This window comes from Podarcis filfolensis (assembly GCF_964270895.1).
Source record: "Podarcis filfolensis genome assembly, chromosome: 3".
Taxonomy (NCBI): domain Eukaryota; kingdom Metazoa; phylum Chordata; class Lepidosauria; order Squamata; family Lacertidae; genus Podarcis; species Podarcis filfolensis.
In genome coordinates this window covers 59,050,375-59,073,998 of record NC_139606.1, presented here as the reverse complement: position 1 = coordinate 59,073,998, position 23,624 = coordinate 59,050,375, and the positions used below count along the sequence as shown (strand labels likewise).

General features: G+C 42.4%; 1 protein-coding gene across 2 annotated transcripts in view; it reads right to left on the bottom strand.

The window, feature by feature from the left end:
- The window catches only part of TMEM200A (transmembrane protein 200A), a 41,701-nt gene that overhangs the window by 4,433 nt on the left and 13,644 nt on the right, over positions 1-23,624 (bottom strand). The window contains exon 2 of one of the 2 annotated variants that reach the window (XM_083607795.1): positions 17,583-17,782. The exons of the other annotated variant lie outside the window; for it this stretch is intronic. The gene's annotated coding sequence lies outside the window, so the exon portion shown is untranslated. The remainder of the gene's footprint in view (positions 1-17,582; positions 17,783-23,624) is intronic. 2 annotated transcript variants of the gene reach the window in all.

Genomic DNA, 23,624 nt, shown 5'->3' with positions numbered 1-23,624 from the left:
CATAGTGCCATCATGAAATTTCCTTCGAACTGGAAATCCCAATTGTAAAACAATAAATGGTGTTGCAATATAGTAAAACAGGCAACAGGAGTTATACAGACTATAGAAATACTTCGTCAGAAGTAAGATATCTGGTTAAGAGAAATCGGCAACTGAAACAAATTTGTATCTTGACACCAGTTTCTACAGAACTGTGAAGGTAACACGCTACCAATTGTTTACCAGGCTGCAGCAACCACACACCCTGCTCTAGAGATCCTCATATGCAGACGCACATTCCTCACCCACTGCTCTCTATAAGGATCTCTTGTGTGTAACAGATGGTTGGAACTGTCAGCTCACCAAATGTGGGGGGGGTGGGGGACACCTATATTCAGTAATCACTATATAAGAGTTACTTACAGAAATATAACAGTAGTATAATAACTATGGCAGCATTCAAATGACCCTTTTTTAAAGTGATAGCGAAGAAATAAGGTAAAGGGTACAAACTGTTGTAAGAACATATTAGAAAATACAGAAAGACTAAGGTAACAATGAAGTACATTCAACACTAGAAAGGAACTTTACATCAGGTAATGATAGGAAATCTACTTTACATTAGTAAAAAGACAGGAAAAATGAGACTGTACAAATTTAACCTAAGCTTAATTTTTGTAAATCCATAGAAGAATATTTGTACATGGACACTTTCTTTTTTTGTCAAATTAAGAGTGTGTGTATTATTTACGTTATTCTTGAATTTCAATAAAGTTTTTTTAAAAAATAATTCAGTAACTGCATCCCCAAACATATGACCAATTCAGTCAAAGCCAACAGAACAATCCGTTCACCAGGAACTCACACCAAATGCTTGATGTGGGCCACTGCTTCTCCCAACGTGGTTCCATCCCATAATGTATATTTAGCATGAAGATTGACTTTTCTGGATCACAATAAACTTACTTTAACTGGAAAAGGTGTCTGTGCAGGGTGGTGGTAGTCAGTCATTAGTTATTTCGTTTAAAAATGTATACTGTATTACACTACACTTCATGTAGCCCTCTTGGCTCCCTGCTGTACTACAGAGCTTAGGGCAAGGAAACAAGCTAGGAGATGGCTTGCATGTGAGTGGCGGGGGGGGGGGGAACGACTCTGGTTGAATGCAGTCGAACACTGGTGAGGTTCATCATTTAAACTACCCAGTGGCAGTGAAGGCATGCCTCCTCCACAAGAGTTCTGGAAGGTAGCAACATGAGAACAAGCCTTTTCTTCAGTGGCTCCCCACTAGTTGAATGCTCTCCCCAGGGAGAGCCTTCATTACATATCTTCAGGTGCCAGGCAAAAAAAATTCTCTTCGAACAGCCATTCCGCTGATTAACATTCTGTGGCTTTTAAAATGTGTTTGCAGGAAGGGGTGTTATTCGGGGGGGGGGGGGTTGGGTTTTTTTTTTTGCTTTTTAATGGATTTTGTTTTCTCATTTTGTATTATTCTGTCGCGAACTGTGCCCTGGGATCTTCAGATGAAGGGCTATATACAACTTTAATTAATAATAAACAGATAATTTATATTAGTTAGTCTGGAGAGTGCTGCCTTACTCATACATAGGTGCTCCAACACAAAGCTGGGAACTTGGTCACTTGGGGGTCCTATCTTTATGTTGGAAAACCTGTTTAGCGTGGAAACTAGCCTTTTGTCCTGCACTATAACCAAATTCAGCACCCAGAACAGCAGAGATTTAGATATAAAACCTTATGACAGATGAGGTGGGGTTCACATAATAGATTCAAGGAAATTATGCTCCCATTATTCATACTGAAATCACTGAAAAATTAAAATGGAAGCAACCCAGTTTGCAAAGTAGGAAGAGGGGAAGAAAAGTGAGTGTCAGGGGAGAGGATCTCTACTCTGCTTGTTTTAGATTCTCAAGCAAGGGAATATTCTTTGTGGAAACAACTTTTGTATAACTTATAGGTACCTACTGCCAAACAACAGTACGGAACATATTGTGCTTTCTCTCTTTCATACATGTATGTATGTATGTATGTACAGAGCAGCAGTGTATTTGTGTTTGTAACAGGGACTGGTTTCCGTGAGGTAAATAACATGTTGCTGCTCTGTACTTACTCCTAAGGAACAGTGAATCCTGCCTGGAGCAAGCATTGCAGATGCTTAGCAACAGGAAAGCACCAATGCTGAGTCTACAGACCTCTCAGTAGGAGTGGTGGTAGAGCATGTTGCCATGACAGCAGTAGCACAAGAACAAGCGCACTGCTGCTGGCCAGCCTCACAGCAGGGGCACAGAATTAAAACTTGGTGTATCTGTTGCATATTTACTGAGGGGCTTAAAATAGAGCAAAAATGCACCTAGCACTACATTTGTTAGAACCCATTCACACTTCCTGTGACTCCATGGCACACCAGTGCTTTAACTAGTGTTGGATACAATAACAAAGTACAATGCCAAGTGTCTATCTACTTTCAGGAGTATGTAGTGGACATGAACCACAGCAGGGATACAACTTCCTGGTACTTTGACTTAAATCCTTAGGTCAGAATGAGATGCTGCAGGCGATATACAGCTGCCCACTGAAAACAGAAGTCTGTTGCCTCTTCTCTCCCACAGTAAGGTTTAGTAACACAAATCTTATAATGAACTATCACCAAGCTGAGTTTTCCATGCCTCACACAAGCAGCCGCCAATGAAGTAGAGCAGGGGCAAGAGCACTAAGAACACAATGTTGTCATGCCACGCTTTTGGGGGTAACACTTAACTATGCTACCAAACAGAAGAGGATAAAGTACTGTTCTGCTGGAGGTCCCCATCTCTTGTACTGTCTAAGTCCAGCATTAATCCTCATGCCTATCTGAAACAAAGCCTCAATACATGTAACTGCATTTGCTGAAATTCATCTCTTATTCTCTCCTCCCCTTCCACTGTTGTTGTCTTCTGCAACTCCTTTCCCAGCTAAAATCCGTTTGTAAGTTCCTTGAGGTAGGAACCTACCCTTTGTTTTTATTATTCTAAAATGCCATGTGTACTGCTGGTGCTGTGCAAATAATGCACAGTGTGTTTGGAAATCTTCCCTTTGTAGTTTATGCATGTACTGCGGCAAATACTCGGTGTCACATAAATGGCGAGTCAGTTCTTAGTCTACTTGGTTTGTGGGGATCTTCATGCATAGTCTGGTCCTTGAAGCATGCTGCAAATTAAACACATCATGCGTCCAATCTGCCATGGTATTTGATCAAGCTGCTTTAGATGCAGCAGAGAAAACTATACAAAGCATATTTGGTTTTGCTAAGACCCATGATATGATATACAGCATCAAACTATGGAGGTAAGCTTTTCCCAGAATTACAGCTCCTAAAGTGACCATACTGCTTTTAAGACTCTGGAGGAGAATTGCCACCAGCTCTGGTATGATGCCATGGGCCCTGCTGACACTTGTGGAAGGAGCAATGGCCATGCAGGCATTTGGGGAGCATACTGGGACCACCAGTGGGTAGCCTCCATGAGGAGCATGTATTTGCAGCCCCAACGATTTGCAAGATTCCATCAGCCTCTTTTCAGCCCTCTGCAACTTTAAAAAATCTCATTAAGTGTGAAGTTCCCACATGGAGGTGCTGGCTTTCACAAACAGTGTCCCAGAATGAGTGGAGATAGTGTGGCCACTTACACGTATCACCAAATAGAGAGAGAAAGAGAAAGGGGTTTGCATAAGATCTGCATATGTGTAGGGAAACATTTAGAAAGAATTATTGTTATAATTTAAACAAAGCATAATTATCTCACTATTGCTGTTCAGGTATTGCTGATAGGCCACTTTTCCTCCTTCTGATGGTTCTTTGTCTTAAAACTGGTCTTGAACCGGGCAGCTCTTCAAATGGAGGGCTGTCCTTTGTAAAGTAGGGCACTCAGCCACCCTAAGTGAAGCCTGGCATCACCACCCCAAGGTGCTTCTGTGAAGTGAACCAGCCTACATTGCTAGATAATTTATTACAGAAATGCTAAGGATCAGGATCAGGCCCTTTAGATAGCAATTGTAAACACTTTAAAGGTACTTCACACACCACTTTCCCTCAAGAGCCTCTTTACAATCAACCAGGAGAAAAGCAGACAAGGACAAGTACAGGTTGAAAGAAAACAATGGCCTGGAACCTGAGTTCTAGGAATGAAAAGCAGTGACAGAAAGGGACTTTCCTGCGCCCCCCCTCCTTTTTGCCCCTCTTAAGCATTTCTGTTTGTTCATGGAGCTCAGGATCCAAACCTGCATTTTTTATTTTCATGTAGGGTAAAAAGAATCATGACCTAGAAAGGTTTCTTTAGTACCAATTTCCCTTTCAATATTATTTTACTTCTTTCTTCTGTCACAAAGAGAATTGGATGCTAAGCAACCTCTAGGATGACAAGCTGGGCTGTCTAATGCTTCTGACTTCATATACTTACGAATTAAGTATTCCTCCCTGTCTTTGTATTTATTTGTATTAATATTTTTAGGGTGCTTTTCCAGCAGAGGACTGCAAAGTGTTGCACAACATAACATTCATGGTGGGTGGGGAGGGGAGGAATGACCACTTTAAAAATCAATACTGATATTTTAAACTTTTTTTACAGTTTTATTGTTCCTTTCCCCTTCCTGATCTTTTCAACCTTCCCAATTACAAAGAAGATGGGAAAGGGATAGTTGGTGGGGTGGGGAGAGAAAGTGTTGTTAAGCATAAGGTAAAGGTAAAGGTACCCCTGACCATTAAGTCCAGTCGTGACCGACTCTGGGGTTGTGCGCTCATCTCACTCTATAGCCCGAGGGAGCTGCCGTTTGTCTGCAGACAGCTTCCGGGTCATGTGGCCAGCATGACAAAGCCGCTTCTGGCGAACCAGAGCAGCACACGGAAATGCCGTTTACCTTCCCGCCGGAGTGGTACCTATTTATCTATTTGCACTTTGACGTGCTTTTGAACTGCTAGGTGGGCAGGAGCAGGGACCGAGCAACGGGAGCTCACCCCGTTGTGGGGATTCAAACCACCGACCTTCTGATTGGCAAGTCCTAGGCTCTGTGGTTTAACCCACAGCACCACCTGCGTCGCTTATGTTAAGCATACATGGAAACAATTTCTGACCCCCCTTGTTGTGAGTGGGTGGTTTTTAATGTTGACCCATGGGACTGGCAGTGACATCAAGCCTCCTTTGCTAATGCACAACCAGGATAGCACTTTAAGGCCCTGGACTGTGCATTGGAAGCCACGCCTCCACCTGCCCCTCACCTGATGTCAAAGTGTCATCTTTTGAGGAAGTGGTTCATGGGGAATGGCCTCCTGAGCCCAACTGGTACCCATGCTGGGCCAATTTTGCCTTAATGCAAGAAGTTCTCCACTCCTGTTGTATGTTATGATACAGTTATCTTTAGAGAAATTTGGAGAAGCTGACACCTGTTAAGTGCTTCTGGAGTTGTCTGCAAAACTAGCAGTTTTGGAGATGCCACAACTTTTTGAAAGGTGTCTAGATAGCCAAAGCTTTTGTAATAGGATGTAAGTATTCTGACTGCACTCTTGGCACTATGATCTCTGCAAGAGGATGGGGGAACATAGTGATGCATGAACATTCCCATCTTCAGCTCAGGAATGACATCTTCCTATCCCCCCACCCTCACTGAGTGCTTTCGAAAACTGAAGGACTTTTGCAAGTACAATGGACCCTCTAGATATGAATTAAATTTGTTCCAGGGGTCCATCCACAACCCGAAAAGTCCGTAGGCAGAGGTGCCGCTTCTGTGCACGCATGGTGAAACCCAGAAGTATACACTTCTGGGTTTGCCACGTTTGTAACCCAAAAGTTACGTTTCCAGAGGGTCCACTGTACTTGCTGGGGAGGGAATCATTCTTTGTCTCTTTGCAACTGAAAGTCAAGCAAATAAATATTAGCCTTGTATAAAACCTAATCAGACTGAGCAATCATCAAGAGGGCATTCTATAACAGGGTGCCACCAATGAAAAGACAATTTCCCTGATTACCTTCCACTTGATGGCAACACAGAGAGGGGTCTCTGATGTGTATGTTAAAACACAGGAAGATTCGCATGCAAGGGACAATTCTTCAGGTCCCTAGGACTCGAGCAAATTAAGTTATGTAGCATGTTCTCTCTTTAAAAGCCTTTTTAAAAATGTTATCATTCCCCTTCTACCTTGTAACACTTTCTTCCCTCACTACTGATGCACCTGCCCCCACACAGCAACTATTAAAAGACTGTCCTTTCAAGTAGCATTTGTCTTCAGCCCCATCTGTAGCTGCAATTATGTCTCGTAGTCTGTAGAATGCCACTTTTTACTATCTAGCCGTTTCTGTAAATGGAACAGAGACAAAAACAAATAGGAAATCCATTTCATAAGAGGCACAAGCTCTGCTGTGGACTGTCCTAAGCTCTTTAAATTGCGACACTTCTTTCTATTTTGGGAAATAATCTTTGGGTTTTCAACCCTGATTTTCATATCCCAATCTGCTTTGGGTATGTTTTTGCCTTCCAAAGCCCCCAACAAAAATTGTTTAGAAATTAATCTAAAAAAATTCTTTTATCCACAATATATTTATAGGATAATTAGATTTTTAAGGGCGGGGGGGACGGGACGGGACATTTCTCCTACTTATATAAGGAGTGTTTGAAAGAGAAAGGTTAGGAAAAACTGTTAACTGAAGATGCACTTGCCTTTTTTTGCCAAGAGTGCAATTACTATTAGAGAAATCCTTTAATCTTACTCTAAAAATGGGAATGCACTTCAAATCTCAAAACTATACTCACAGCAAATGAGCAGAGGAGGAGCAGAGAGGCAAAGAAAATGACAGCACAATACAATGACATAAAGGACAATAATAATAGCTCTTTCTAAGCAGGAGTGGCAGTTCCAGAAGACAAATTTTTGTGCGTTATTATCTTTCTTACTAACACAGTAGTAATGCAGATAGCAATATTACTTTGACAGAACAAACAGAACTGGGTGGTCGACCAAAGAACATTCTTTGGGAACCGTCCAGCATCTCTCCGTTTGTCTGTTATTTGATGCCATCCCCTGGATTTGCCTCTTGCCATTTCATTTCAACAGCACATTTGTAAAGGTAAGGAAAGCAGCAATTCCACCAGGAATTACAGAGTTACAGAAATACACAAACAGTTGGAGATGTTTATGTGGTTGCCTGAATTCTAATCCACATTCAACAAGATCTAAGAGACAGGTGCAGTGTTTCAGTAGCTAGACAAGAAGGTTTTAATGGTTACCAACCTAGCAGTTTGAAAGCACACCAGTGCAAGTGGATTAATAGGTACCACTGTGGTGGGAAGGTAAACGGTGTTTCTGTGCACTCTGGCTTCCATCACGGTGTTCCGTTGCTCCAGAAGTGGTTTAGTCATGCTGGCCACATGACCCAGAAAGCTGTCTGTGGACAAACGCTGGTTCCCTCAGCCTGAAGCAAGATGAGCGCTGCAACCCCATGGTCACCTTTGACTGGACTTAACCATCCAGGGGCCCTTTACCTTTTTTAACTAATGGCTGCAGTTAGGACATGGCCTCCAGAGTTTCAGGAAGGGGTTTCTCCCAGTCCTGCCTAGATATGTCAGGGACTAAGCCAGGAAACTTCTGCATGCAAAGCGGATGCTCTGCCACTGAATTGCAGCCCTTCCACAGGAGGAAGAGGAGCAAAAATAAGGGTGGAGCAAAAAACCCACTAGAGTACTTTCACATGGTCTGCTACTGAGGGTTGTGCAAGAAGGTGCAGCAGCAGCCTGCATCATATTCCATGATCTGCCGCTCATTAACTCATTACTGTGGTGGTGGTTTCCTCATAAAAATTTGTATACCTCCATCAAAGATCTGGATTTAAAAGCTGTACATTGTCATGTTCACTGACAAGTCCTTCATTCCTTTTTTATTTTCAGAACCTCTTTCTCTTAACTTGATTTTTGCACCACTGTTGTAACAAATGCATCCACCACTTAATTGTACAATAGGAAATACATTGCCACTGAGTTTACATCTGACGGGGGAGCCGTAGCCAATCTTAGCTCTTTGCATGATATTCAGGTTTGCAAAGACACCAAAATCAAAATACATAGGGGAAACATGAAGGTAGAAAGAAGAGAGTTGGCATTATCTATTGGATTTATATCCCACCTTGTCTATAAACTCAATACATCATACATAGTTCCTCACCTCCAATTTCATCCTCACCATGACGAAGATGAAATAGAAAAGATTAAGAGATGGTGATTGACTCAAGGTTACCTAGTGGGTTTCACAGCTGAGTGAAGATTTGAATTGGGGCCTCCCCAGTCCTAGACTGATGCTCTTACAATGCAATCCTAACTATGTTTACTCAGCTATAAGTCCTGTTGAATGCAATGTGACTTACAGGTAAGTGAGCTTAGGGTGGCAACCTTAAACACTACACCAGACTGGCTTCTAAAAAATGGCACATATATTCCACATACCTGAACTGCAAAGACAAAGTAGTCATGAATCTAGAAAGCAATCACCACTTTATACGGTTATGAATAAGCAGACTTTAAGATACAGCAACGGAATCAACTGCAAGTACTGAGAGAAAGTAAAACTACACATCAGTGCACCTTATGCAAGGATTGCTATGCACTATTTTGCAATTCAACTCTGAAAATGAAACCTGAAATTCTGATCTGAAAATTATTGTTGGCCTTCCAAAAACCCATAGTACTTTTGACAGATCCATTTACTGGTCATGCTTAAATAAAGGGCATTATGTGTGCCCAAAATAACTTGCAGTTTTGTTGCTTTTTAAAACTTTATTCCTCAAATGATCTTCATTGCTCCAATAATGTCACCTTTTAGTGCCACACAATTTTTTGTTGTTATCAGCATGCCACATATGCGAGGGGACCTCTTGCACAGCCTCAAAATTCAAAATTGGCAGGTGGTGGTGTGGCCACAAATGAAATGCACAGCTTCCTAAAGGGAGGATTTGAGAGCATTTGATGACTTGATGCACATCTGGACCTACTGAAATTCAAATTGACAGCTAGATTTCTCTGCAGAAGCCTGCTGCCCAAGATAAGGGAAATAGAACTGAAGAATGGACTCCCTCCAGCAGCTTTCTGCATCTGCCTAACTTGCATTCTCTTATCTGTTGCCCAGGGTAACCTTCATTTTGGACATGTAAGCAAGTTGCATAAAAACCTGTCAGTTCACACTTCCCTGGCAGAAAAGCTATTATTAGTTTACAAGGAAAGATGAAAGAGAAGATTCTTTCCGTGTCCTTGACACAAGCCATTATTACCAATTCCTTTTCTCCTTGATTGTCACCTGAAAGCATTCCATAGACAGGATATATACCTGTGCCTGAGACCACAGCTCCCAAGAAGGGTTACATATTCCAATAGCTTTTGAAGAAATGTCTCATCCCTTTCCAAGATGGTGTCCAGGATATCTGAGATTTCCCCCATCCTCCCAGCACTCTTCCACATAGAGAATTGTTGTGCCCAGGGATTAATTTCTAAAAAGAGAAGTGCCAGAAGTTCTGGTAGGAAGCTGTGCTCTGGAAACTTGCCTCTTAATTTAAAATATGTGGGTGCTTGCTAAAGAAGGCACATTCTGTGCATGGAGAAGGGGTCCAATGATATACTGCCCTGATTTCCTTGGAGGAAGGGTAGGATAAAAATATAGCCAATGGCAAATATTAGTAATATTCCAGGATTCAGTCCCCAAATTGAGAACTGTGCAGTATTAGAGTATCAAGCAAAATCCCTCAAACCTTTGATTACATACCCCTAACACACTTCTGTGTTGAGCCTCAGATGTTTCTGCTATATATCATATCACTCAAATCACAACACCGTAAAACCTCAAGCCCAGAAGGGTCTTTCAGACAGCAAAGAATCTCTCTTATTACCTTCTTTCAACTTGCCTGCCTATGATATAGCATTGCATTCCTCAAGTGTTTTTAAATGCTAAGAGCATTATCTGTGAGCTATAAGATCAGGTAAATTTTTATGAAAAACAACATTCTGTAAAAGATTCGTTGAATGACAGGTGCCGTCTTGAGAAATCACATTCTAATCCATTCTTTTTTAAACAGTATTTTAATGCACAGAGTTTAAATGTCAAGAAGTTTTTGGTTTGTTTAAAAAAAAAAAAACCTAAACAAATCTTTTTTTTTAAAAAAAAAAACTAAGTTGCAGCTTAGTTACATCTTGGATAATTTCCCTTGCAGATATGTTTGAAAAAAACAAATGGCTCTTTTCTGCACAATGCGCCACAGTTCCACTGCACAGAACAATCAAGAGAGTGACAGTGCTCACACTTCTCCAATGCCCCCCCCTTTCCATTTCCTGTATTGTCTTTGTTTTCCATAAATATTTTCTCACCCGTTTCTGAATTGATTTTTAAAGCTCTGCAAGTCCAAGATGTTTGACAAGGGGAAAAAGCCTAAAGGAAAAATGGTAGAGCATGAGACTCCTAATCTGAAGGTCCACATTGGGCAAAAGATTCCTGCATTGCAGGTGGTTGGACTAGATGACCCTTGTGGTCCCTTCCAACTCTACAATTCTATGACTCTGTGATTCTATGATACTTGCTAAACGTCCTACCCATTGGCGTAGCGTGGGTTGTCAGCACCCGGGGCAAGGCAAGTAATTTGCGCCCCCTAACCCGTGGATTTGCCCTAACCCCCAGATGTTGCGCCCGGTGCGGCCGGGCCCCCCTGCACCCCCCACGCTACGCCACTGGTCCTACCTTAATGTAGACAGCTGTAAGCAAACTCCAGATAAAGTAAAACCGAGGGTTAGATCCACACCAAGGTTGAAACCTTATACACACTTACTTGGGAGTAAGCCCCACTGAATTTAATCAGCCTTTTATGAGAATACATTGTAGGATTTTGTTGTAAGTTAATCAGCTACATTTATGTCCCATTGTTTTCAGTGTGGCAGCCTAATTAATTGGCCCTACTGGCTTCAACAGGACCCAAGCCAGTGTGGTGTAGTGGTTAAGACCGATAGACTCGTAATCTGGGGAACCGGGTTCGCGTCTCCACTCCTCCACATGCAGCTGCTGGGTGACCTACGGCCAGTCACACTTCTTTGAAGTCTTTCAGCCCCACTCACCTCACAGAGTGTTTGTTGTGGGGGAGGAAGAGAAAGGAGAATGTTAGCCGCTTTGAGACTCCTTAAGGTAGTGATAAAGTGGGGTATCAAATCCAAAACTCTTCTTCTCTTCTTCAAGTTCAACTAAGTCTGGTCCAGGCCAGAGAAAATACAAAGAAAGGAAAGGAGTTGCCACCACTAGAAGACACTCCAGACCTTGGACTACAATTCCCATCAGGCCCAGCTGATAAGCCCAGTAATAAGGGATGATGATAGATGTAGCTGAAATCTGGTTAAGTAATCTCGAGTCTTGAGTCTGAACTTCTTTAATTCTTTACATGAAAATTGCACTGAGCTATCTGACCAGCTACGCCAATATCCTGTCTCTACAGCTGACCAGAAGAAAACTCTGGGAAAATGGAACACAGTTGTACATTAACTAGATTACATGCCAACTGACATCTGTTTTACATTTTAAGGCTGAATTATGCAAACTGGATTTTCCTCCTTTCTCTGGTCTCCTGCCTGATTTGCCCCAATGCTGTTGGAATCAGAGGTACTTGATTCCTCAGGTAAATCGGCCTTGTGAGAAGGTTCAGTTCAGAATCAACTGACTGCTAGCCTCAGGTTCAATGCCTTGAAACCTGCTGGTGGTAGAGTGGCTGGCTTAGGGTTAGAGCTGGCCACGGGCCCAGCAGTTAGGCTCCTTATACAGTATGAGTTCCATTTCTGCATGATTACTTAAAAGACCTATAAGTGCACCATGGAGGCCAAGAGTATAACCCACATGATGCCCTCCAGTTATTTTATTTTTGTAAAGTCCTTTTTGTTATTTCATTTTATAATGTATATAAAACAAAGAGAACAATTATAACAACAGACAAAAAAATTAAAAGGTGAAAAACAAAAACTATAAAATAGGCATGCAGAATGAGTAGGTGCACCTGAGTTAAAACAACAAAGTCCAAGTAAAGGCTATCAACTTTATCAGATCATCAAGAATAGTTCCAGATTTGACAGGCTCATCTTGAAAATGTTGGTTCAGATGTAAATGCCACAAAGGAATGCCAAATCATATAAAAGGTGTCTGGAGGTTCCAGTCCTTGTCGAAATCTCAAATTATACATGATTTTCTCCATTATAGCTATATTCTAGAGTGAGCGGTACCAAGTGTCCATTGCAAGATTTGGGGCTGTTTTCCATGGAGTTGCAATTAATATTTGTGCTGCCAAGATCATATATAAGACCAATTCTTTTGGCAATGTATTTACATGGGTATCATTAAAAATATTCAGTAATTTAGGACAACAAACTATATTTATTTATTTAGTAATATTTATCATTTATGTCAAAATTAAATTACAAAAATCTTGCACAAACTGACATTCCCACCATAAATGATAATATATACCAACTTTATTGCAACCCCTCCAACAATTGGGTGATAAAGAAGAAAACATTTTTTACCTTTGCAAAGGAGCACAATACCATCTGTGTAATAATGTTAAGCAGTTTTCCCTTAGAAAACTGGAAACAGATTTTAAGGGTTGTGATTCCCAAAGTATATTCCAGTCCTTGGGAAGAATCTGTGCACCAATATCTAGTTCCCATAACTTTATCAGTGGTTCCACCAATCCATAAGTTACATTAAGCCGCTGGGCTCCAGCTGCCATCAACCTCATCTAACATGGCCAATGGTCATGAATGATGGGAGGACATGCTGTCTGGCCACAGTAACCTGAGGACAGGATTCTACTATAAATAAAATGATTAAATCTTTTGTATTATGTTTGGTGATAATATCCTATCTAATATTACTGCAAATCATTCATTTTTAAAAGCTATATAGACCTAGTTCTTCCCAGGGTTCAAGATGAGTTATATTTCTTCACTTCATATAGTCTGAATGTTCCTTTGAAGAATCCTTTTGAGAAAGGTCTCCGTTATTCATATTTTGCAGCTGGAGGCCCAAGGCTGACAGATAGCAACCTACTCAAGGGCACTCAGCAAGGCCATGACTAAAATGGGATTTAGCCAATGGCTTCTCAACACAAGCAGGGGGGAGAATAGGAAGCAAAAGGAGGGGAGATGATATTCAATATGTTGCAGACCTCTAATACCCTTAATCAGGGAGTTTGAAATAGAGAAGTTCAATCTTTTGTTATACTATCGCCTCTTTCCTCTGCTGCAGAAGGAAAGAAAGAGATAATCTAGCAAAAGACTGAACTTCTGTATTTCAAACTTCCTGATGACTTGGACTTTTTTCCCTTTGCCCCTTTGCTTCCTGCTCCTTCCTCCACCATTGACCTGCGGTTTCTCTTTTTGCCAGAAGTAAGTGTTCTGGTTTTCAAACGTTCTTTTGGAAGCTGAACATCCAACAGGGCTTCCACAGCTTCTGATTGGCTACAGGAGCTTCCTACAGCCAATCACAAGCCATGCTTTGGAAGTCGAACGGACTTCTGGAACAGACTTCCGAGGTACAACTGTACTGTATTAAGGACTAGGGATGCAGTGCTCTGCACGCTGACTTGGGAGTAAGGCCCATTCAGCTCAGTGGGAGAAAAAACACAGAGTGCTGGGCTGAAAAACTCCATTTTGTTTTAAGTTGCTCACATCATGTAAGTTTCCGCTGGCTCTAGCATCCTGTCATAAAACAGATAATGAATCAAGTTAAATTTGTTCCTGTTCTGGGAAGGGAGATTAAGACAACATTTTTTAACAGTAAACATCTCTTGCCCTGCAAACCATCAGCTCAGAGGTTAAGCTGAAAACGTCAAAAAGTAAAAGATGCAACAAGGAAAGGATTTCTGCCCAGAGAAGTCTTGTGTCTGGCTAAGCATACAGCCCTAGGCTTCCTTACTTGAGAGTAAGCCCCACTCAACTCAGCAGGGCTTAATTCCGAGTAGACACTATAAAATACAAATCTGTCACTTCCCCCTTTTCAAAGGCACTTTTCTGAGGCAATATTTTCATTAACATAAATGTCATGTTTACAATTGTTAGTTTGGCTGATTTCACAGTTGTGAAGAGATATTGCCAAGATCTGCTCAGAATAAATGCTATGGGCCAAATTAGACATTATGCACAGCAGATGCATGCTAGTAGTACCCTGATGGCCCTTTTTAAACAGTAATGTCTGCTTCTGGAGGGAGGATTGGAGACTGGACAATTAGCAGCATGGGGTGCTTTGCTTAACCCTTTCCATGCCACTGTCTTCCTTTTCCAAACTGTGCCTTCCCCAAAGAACCTTCTGTTTTGAAATACTATGTTTGGAAAAGGAAAGTGGGGAAAGAGTTAAGCACACATGCACACACTCTTGCCTTTTTGACCCCCTAGTGCCCCTGCTGCCCAGATGTAGCTTTTCTATTTAAATAGGGCTGTCAGGCTGTTACACATGCCTATAAACCACCTTTAGTAGCAGGCAATCTCCGCTCTCATGTAAAGTTGACTCAGAGATAAACTTCATCAAAATTTGGGAAGAGTCAGCTTATGTCTGAACCAACCCAAACTCGTCTCTTGTGATCCCCAAACCCAAAGGTAGACACATTGGGAGGGATACTGTGAGGGCTTGGTTATATGCAGAGCCTGCACTCATTTATTATACTGTAACTCCTCTGTGCTGATGCCTACTGTCACATTAGTCATCATTTTTCTCCATGGTCTTTGGGACCATTTACTGTCCTTGCAGCTTCAGCATAAACATGCCAACCAGCACACTGGGAATGGTGGGCCGGGGCGGAAGGGAGGTAAGTGGTCATTGTTGAGAATAAGATCCAGCTGCAGTCGCTATAGGTGATTTCTCTCTTCTGCATCATTTCTCTGTCATCTGTCCATTATGGCAGGTGGGATGATGGCGGGTAGGTGGAAGGACCAAGAGGAGGAAAAAACTTGAGGAGAATCAGCAGCTGTGGCTGTTTTGTCTTGTACTGGCATCAAGGAATTTAAAAATACAGCACAGTTCTCTGTTACTTCTCTACTCTTAAAGTCATTGGATTGATCTGAGTCAAGCCAGTTCACAATTCAAAATCTGAAAAAGTAGTAGCATGAACAACTTGTGCATCTTCTTTCTCTGTTTCTGTAGTAATGTCTGAAATGGGCACCACGAAACTCACCTACAGTTAAATTCATGAACTCCAGAAGTCACTTGAGGCCCACAGTGATTTAAATCTGAAAGTCTTGCCTAAAACACTCAATGCAAGGCAGTTTGGATAAAAACAAAGCATATCAGGACATTTTCTGTGCTTTGCACTTTGATGGTTATTCTTGAAAATGCATTAAGAGTATTGTTAATGAATCTTGAAGCACCCAGTGGTGTTGTGTATTGTCAGTGAAGGGTTACCTGACTCGGCCAATTTTAGCTGATGATCGTGTTTAGGCTTTCTCTGAAGCCTTTGGGGTTGGCTTGTTTCTTTGCTTGGGTCACCCAGCCCTAGTGCTTCTTTAGGCACCTGCCACAGTGCATTGCTTTCTACTAATGGCATATTGTGTCTGTGGTCTATAGTGAAGTTAATATGGGGCAGGGACTGTACATGTAAACATCCATTTCAACAGGAGAGCAGCACAGAGCTCTGAAAAGAGTGAACAGATGTACTGTGCAAGGAAAAACTTTAAAGTGACTCCTTAAAAGCTCAAATTATACTGGTATATATTACTGGTACATATTAGCAAGACAGAGTCTAGCTTTGTCCTACACTCTTAACAGATAAACAACTAGACTAACATGACATAAATCTTTTAATAGTCATTGCAATTACAGGCCCTTATTCAGCCGTTATGGAACATTTTATGCTTTCGAACTGTCAACTGATTGATAGAGTTTTTCCATTGGGCAAAGGTTAATGCTTGCCATGTATAAATCAGCTCTATTTGTGTTGGTGATTACGACACCATAACTCATTTATTAGTTTCAATAAGTTCTAAAAAGTCAAGGCAGGTTTTCAGCAAAACATCGACTGCTGGGGGGATGGGGAAAACAGCATTAACATAGAAGCTTAACCCCCACTTCCCAAACCACTGAATGTTATTTATCATCATCAAAGTGGTAGCATTCAAGAATGGATTCAAATTGAATACATCTGCAAAGCATTTGACAAGATATATGCTGCTTCGTTACAGGCCATAACCATTCTGTTTGAACATCTGTTCTAATGGAGGAAAGAATAGAAACCAAATAAGGAACCAAACGCTCTCTTGTAAAGCATTTGGCATAATCAAGATTTTTAATAAAAGATAAGACATTAATAATATGTGCAGCTGCAAAGGGTTTTTTTGCAACAATTGTCAAAGAACAATTGTCATCGTGCTTGCAGGAAATGTTTTAACATCCGCCTGTACCAAGAATTAAGTCTGCCCTTTCCCTTCATGAAGGCAGGGGAGACACATTTCAATGGCTGTTTAGAATCAGAGGCCCTAAGCTGTTTATGGCCTAGCTCCTCAAAGCAGTGATCAGCCCAAAACTATTCTTGTTCATTCTTTCATGTGGTTGGGGCTGTGGCCTCCTGCCATCCAAAGGGTGAGCAAAATATGCTAAGTTCATTCTATTACTCCCTATCCCTGCCCACTGAGACTGGTTTGAGTAACAGCATCATAGTAAACCACTTCTGGAAGATGCAAAGCCATGGATTTCCAAAAGTTAGCTGAGGGAGAAAGTATAATAAGAATGTGTCTTTGGTACCTTTGTGGTCCTAACTTGGTGCATACAGTCAGTGATCATTTTGGGCACGGGTTCCATTCTCAGACCCCACACGCGTCGGTAGAGCACGCATAAGCATGCCCTGCCCCATTACGCCCTGCCCTCGTTCCACCACCATTCTGCCATCTTCCAGGTCCAAAAGGACCCGTGTGTTGGTGATCACAGGTCACTTGGACATACCTAAAATAGTTGCCACCTGTAATTTGGGGACAATCGTACCTTGGTTGTTGAACGCCTTGGCACTTGGATGTTTCGGCTCCTGAACGCTGCAAAGCCAGAAGTGAGTGTTCCAGTTTGCGAACACTTTTTGGAAGCCGAACATCCGACACAGCTTCCGATTGAGTGTAGGAATCTCCTGCAGCTAATCGGAAGCCGTGCCTTGGATTTTTAACCGTTCTGGGAGTCGAACGGACTCCCAGAGCGGATTAAGTTCAACAACCAAGGTACCACTGTACTTACAAAGGTGTTTCAGAATGACCTTGGAATTTGTACAGAAAAGAGTGCAAGTATTCTGGGAAATATTGTATAGGACACAGTGGTCCAACATGAGGCCATTTTTTGGTGGCCCTCAGCAACATTTGGCAGCCCCTCTCCCCATCCCGCCAGCCATTGTGCTGCCTTCCCAAAGGGTAAGCAAGGCGCTGGGCTTTGGGAAGGAGGCATGAGGGCTCTGACAAGGTCCTAATGTCCTCCAACCTCCTTTCCAAGGCCTAGTTGGCACTTTCCCAGCATTGTGACGAAGGTGTAAGGATTCTAGGACCCTGCCAGAGCCTTGCACCACCTTCCTAAAGCCCAGTGCCTCACTTACCTGGCTCTGGGAAAGCAGTATGATGGTTCCATGTCAAAGTACTCTTGCTGCTCACTTGGTAAGAAAAGTTGGGCCACCCTGGTATGGGACTTTATAGGTCCTCGCTAGCATGCTTTGAAACCAAGAGGGAACCTGTATAGATTGTTGCTGTTGAAATACACTCTGGCAATCCACTCCATCAGAAGGCGCGGCACAGTACTCTGTATTAACAGAAATGACCCAGGTGTCATTGTGGGTAGCCCCATATAAAGGGCATCATAGTTATGCAGTGATTAAAGTTCTGTTACTATTGCCCTACACTGCATGCTATACTCTGTAAAACAAATACTATCCTATGGCACATGACAGCCCCCCCCCCAATATATTTTGGCATTTCAAAAGCTCCTTTGAATGTGAATAATTCCATTAACTCTAGTGCCCTATAGAAATATCAGGAATGAGCAAGAAACATCAAATCAGCTCCTTAACCTTTTAAGGAAATGGTGTGCTTTCCATTCATGCAAAAGCAAACAGGAAAAGAAAATATACTTTCTCTGTCACCCACTGTTTTTCGGGATCAGGGCCTCTGTCTTTTGCTTCTCTGAAATGTCAGTCTTGCACAACCCTTTATTAAATCGGACAGCATCTATTTTGCTGTAGGCAGTCTTATGGACACAGACAGGCAATTTTTGCTTGGGAAAATGTGCAGAACAACAAGCCACCAAATCTAGTCATTAATTTGTTCAGTGGGCTTTCCATCCCACCCAGAACATATACTGTCCATCAGACTACTGCTGTTGTCCATGCCCATTAATTGCCTCCTCATAAATAAGCTGGTGAACAACCACTAACACTGGTCTTTTAGAATGCAGCAAACCAGAATTTCTTCCTGACGGTCAATGCCACCTTCTTCCAGACTGCAGTTTGTGGAACGGCAACAATACAAATTTTAAAACCAGCATTGAATTAAATCAGATTCAAACTGCACGTGCATGGAGCGCATTTTAATTTTTAGGTGCCTAGCCTCAAAGGTTTTAGGTGCCAAAGTCTCAATTGAGGTTACTGGGGTACAATAACAAATTCACTCTGTGCCTACATCTACCTGTGATTCCTCAGCACTGCACCACCAACAGTGTGGCATAGATTGTAGAGCGGGGAATGGATTAATGGAGGTAGGCTAGCTCATATTGATGGATAGCTGCTGACTGGACAATAGACATCCATTTTTTAAATATGTAACTTCTTGGATCTCCTGCTGGGAGGCAGCAGAACTGTGAAACATCCAACACCAGCCTGCACACTTTAATTTTATTTAGTCCAATTCCTGCACGGTAACAGGAAATTCAGAGCTAGGACATCCCAGCAGATGACTGTCTTGTATTCCTGCAAGGAACACAAGAAGATTCCTTCCGCTCAAACCAAAAGTTCATTTGGTCAGTCCAGCATTTTGCATCTTAAAAGGCAGATGCTTTTGGAATGCCACAGGTAGGGCTTGAAGGTGTGTTCTTGTTCTTGTTTGTCCTTAGCACAGAGTTATCTTTAGAATCATAGAATTGAAAAGTTGGAAGGGACCCTGAGGATCATCTAGTCTATCCCTCTGCAGTGCAGGAATATGTAGCTGTCCCATATGGGGACTGAACCTGCAACCTTGACATTATCAGCATCATGCTCTAACCAACTAGATTACCTACCGCTGGTGAGTAGAACTTGCCCTCAAGCTACCAGGTTCTCCATCCTTTTAAAACATGATGATAATTATTATTAAGTTCAGTGCCTTTTGAACTCTTGTCAATCATCTGTTCTGCAAAGAGCCTCTGATAGTTGTCATTTTCTTCTACTTCATGGATCAAGATCCAGGAAATTAAGATAATGGCTAAAGTAAGCAGTTTGTCTGTGTTATTTATGTGGGATTTATTTGGGAGGGCTGACTATATCTTTCAGGTTACCTTATCCTTGCCTTGAGGCTATCTGGAGAAAGTAATTAGAGTGAAGTGAACACTAATTAGCTGTTTGCTTTACTGCACCTGCCTTAAGAGAAAATAGCCTGGAAACTGCTTGTGTATTGAGTTTAACTGAGGGCTATGAGAGGTAACATGTGGTTATTTCTTGAATAAAAAGGCACTTAACATAATACTCACAGACCATTATGACTCAACATGCTTGTGGCCTCAGACTGAGCTCTAACAAACTCTGGGTCAAATTAAAGGGGGAGGGGACAAGAAAGGAGATACAGCTGCTGAAGCCCAGTAGTTTTGTTATAAATAACGGGCCAGTTTCGGCAACCAGATTTTTTGTTATGTCATTAGTCAGCTGAGTCTGTGAAACTGAACCAGCAATTAAAGGCTTTTATGCAACTGTGGCCATATTTTCCTTTCCTATGTTTTTTTTTTTGTACTCCCTTGAAACTCCATCCAAGTATTTCATTATTCTGAATGTGTTTCATCCTGCTTTTCTTCTTTAAATTCTGCAACACAAAAACAGCTGTATAGTCATACCTCAGGTTACAGGCGCGTCAGGTTGCATGTTTTCGGGCTGCGCACCGCGCCGAACCCGAAAGTACCGCAACAAGTTACTTCCGGGTTTCAGCGGTCATGCATGCGCCGAAACACCAAATTGCAACCCGTGCGTGCGCAGACACGGCGCTGCGTGCTGCAAACGCTGCGGGTTGTGAACGTGTCTCCCGCACGGATCACGTTTGCAACCCGAGCGTCCACTGTACTTCTTAATGTGTTTTCTAAAGTCTATGCAAGGTACTGGCAGGACGATGACAAGGTGCACCAGGGGAAGGGGTGGCTGGAACCTGACTTGGAAGAGGGGGCAGTGGTTGGTGGGGACCTGTACCAGACAGGAGGCAAGAATCAGAGGCAGGGAAGCTTCAGAGCTGGAGGCAGGTCAGGCAAGTGAAGGGCAAGATGCTGCACAACCCTCTCCTGCACCACTGTCTCCCAGAGAGGAGAGAACTGAAGTGGGAAGAGCAGAGGCAGCTTCCATGCAGGCGCAGTCTCCGGCTACATGTGTGCAGCCCATCAGGGGGAAGGTACATAAACTGGTGGAGGAGGGGGTGCTCCCCAGTTGCTGCAACTGCTCCACAGAGCACAGACCTGGGAATAGCTGCCTAGACGCTGGGCTGGGAAGCACCCTTGACAGTCTGAAAGATTAAACAGCCACCAAAGGCAGCATACCAAATAAACAAATCTATAGGCTATAGACTTTTGTGAAGCAATTTGAAATATTGTTCTACATGGTGTACATGTATATCTACATGGTATATCAATCATGACTAATTAAACTGCCCTGTGATCTTCAGATGAAGGGCAGTATATAAATTTAATAAATAAATAATACCAAAACCCCTAGTAAGTTAGGGATGGAGAGAAGAACAGCATGCTATTGAAAACATGGCCTAACACAGGCCAGGATTCCCCAGCATCTGCTATGCAACCTAAAGTTCTATTTCTAATGAGTCGTCATGCCTGGCAGGTGTGGCTTCCATAGGTAAGGTTGGGGTGGAGCAACTAGGAACACCCTTACCTGGTGGAGCCAAGGGGAGGCCAGATGGGAGTGGTTTGACAAGGTGTCTGGGAACTGTACTACTTCCATTTTTGGCAGGCACCAGATGCCACAACTCTTTTCTCTCATTAACCTTACTTAAGGTTGGCTTAATGTAATAAAACTCTAAAACCACCATTTCAGTTGTTGTTGTTGTTGTTGTTGTTGTTGTTTAATCGTTTAGTCGTGTCCGACTCTTCGTGACTCCATGGACTAGAGCACGCCAGGCACTCCTGTCTTCCACTGCCTCCCGCAGTTTGGTCAAACTCATACAAACAAATAAAGCAACATTTCAAACACAGTGTTGCAATAGAAGAGAAGTGTTTAACATCTGCAGAACCAACCACCCCCCAAGGTATTTAGCCTTCATTTAAATATGTTCCCTTTGAAGAGTTCAACAGACAGGGTGCCACCACTGAGAATGTTTGATTCGTTTTTTAAAAAAGCTTCCAAACCATTTCTCTACTTATGGATGTTTCTTATTGTTTTACTTTGGCTGTGTATTTGATATATTTTGGAATTCAAAATTTATTTACCCCAAACGTGCTTGTTAAAATGCTACAATGTAATGGATTTATTCTTTGCAAAACTAGAAAACACAGCAGCAAGCCTGAGAAATTGACATCTCTGCTCCGATGCTTTGCAGACACCTTCAGAAATGAACTTGCTCTCTGCTTGTGGCACACTCTGGTTTGTATTGAATAGAAACACAAAGAGAACTTTTAGTCACCCTGGAAAAATAGCCAAAATTAACAGCAGTGTTTTTCCAGAGCCTCTGCCAGAGCTGAACAAACAACTAGCCTGGGTTTAATGGGCAAGTGCTTCCAAAGAACAGAGAATCAGCCTGTAGCAAGCTTGCATACGCCGAAGACGTAACATGCAAAATTTCTCTCTAATTCAACATGCATGTGACCACACCTCCCCTCCGCAAAACTAGCTAAACTAGACATGATGTTTAGTGTATGAATGGCCAGTTCAGAGGCTACATCCTGCTTCCAAAGTCCAGTGTTTAGATTGTAATAAAAGTCCTACTGAATCAGATGGATTATCCATTTAATTCAATAGACTGGAAACCATTTAGCATGAGGACCACATTTCCTTCCAGGGATCACAAACCAGTGATGGATGGGGCCAAAGGCAAAAGTGGAAAGAGGAGAAAATGTGGATTATAAAGCATAACCAGAATTCGATGCTGTAGTTGATCCAGGCAAAACACACCCAAGGAAGCTGCAAAGCAGGGCTAGTAAGCAGTTTGGCCTATGGAAAGAGGACTTTTCTGTTGGAGGGTTTGTAGCCTGGGGAAGACTCCTGAGGGTCAGACTGGGAGGCCATGTTTAGCTCCCAGGCCTGAATTCTGAAATCCTGTTTCCAAAAATAGCCGGTGTGATGTTTCATAAATGCCCCCAAGTATTTTTAAAAAACTTGTTGAAACTTCTGGAAAAGGTAAGAACAAGACTACCTAGTATCCTGCCTCATAAAAACTGCAGCTATTCTGCCTTAAGCATTAAAAGATAATATTACCATTGCTAACACTGTGCCAGAAAGAGAGATGTGCTCCACTTAGGGACCTTCTGCACAGTTTGAACATGACAGAGTGAAAAGAAATGAAATCCCCAGCAGTTTCTAAAAGAAAGTCAGGCAGCATGCACCTTGCACTTTCATGTATGGTATAATGAAGGCAATGGTTATCATAATATGTCATTCTCTTCCCAAGTTTAAATGCTTCCTACTGAGACTTTAAAAATATTTTTTCCTGAGATATTTCCCATTCTTAATTCATGGTCTTGCTTCCATTTTACTTTCTGTCTCTCACATCCGGCAAGTAAAAAGGTAAAGGTAAAGGTACCCCTGCCCGTACGGGCCAGTCGTGTCCGACTCTAGGGTTGCGTGCTCATCTCGCTCTAGAGGCCGTGAGCCGGCGCCGTCCGAAGACACTTCCGGGTCACGTGGCCAGCGTGACGAAGCTGCAGCTGGCGAGCCAGCACCAGCGCAGCACACGGAAACGCCGTTTACCTTCCCGCTAGAAAGCGGTCCCTATTTATCTACTTGCACTTAAGAGTGCTTTCGAACTGCTAGGTGGGCAGGAGCTGGCAAGTAGAGCCGGCAAGTAGAGCTGGGCAAAAACTCGTTTTCAATATCACGATATATCACCAGTTAAACATTGTGGAATATCAATGTATCGTGATACCTGAAATAAGGAAGGAACTACACAGAGGCAAGCAGGACAATGTCCTAGCAACTGCTACTACTTAAGGGTCTAAAACTGTTAAATGATGGTGTTATCAACCACCTCAGCAGCAGGCAAGCCAAAATGCATCCCAACAGGACTTTTGGTTTTGGGCTTGGTTACCAAATGGTGTTATTCAGGACATCCAAAGTATGGTGATGAGTCATAGTGAATACAAATAACCTGGGGCTGCCTGACTGTCAAGCAGAAGCAACAGTGGCAGAAACAGCTTGCCATGACCGTGGTACATGTCGGCCATAGCGGTGACAACCTGCAAGAACTTATGG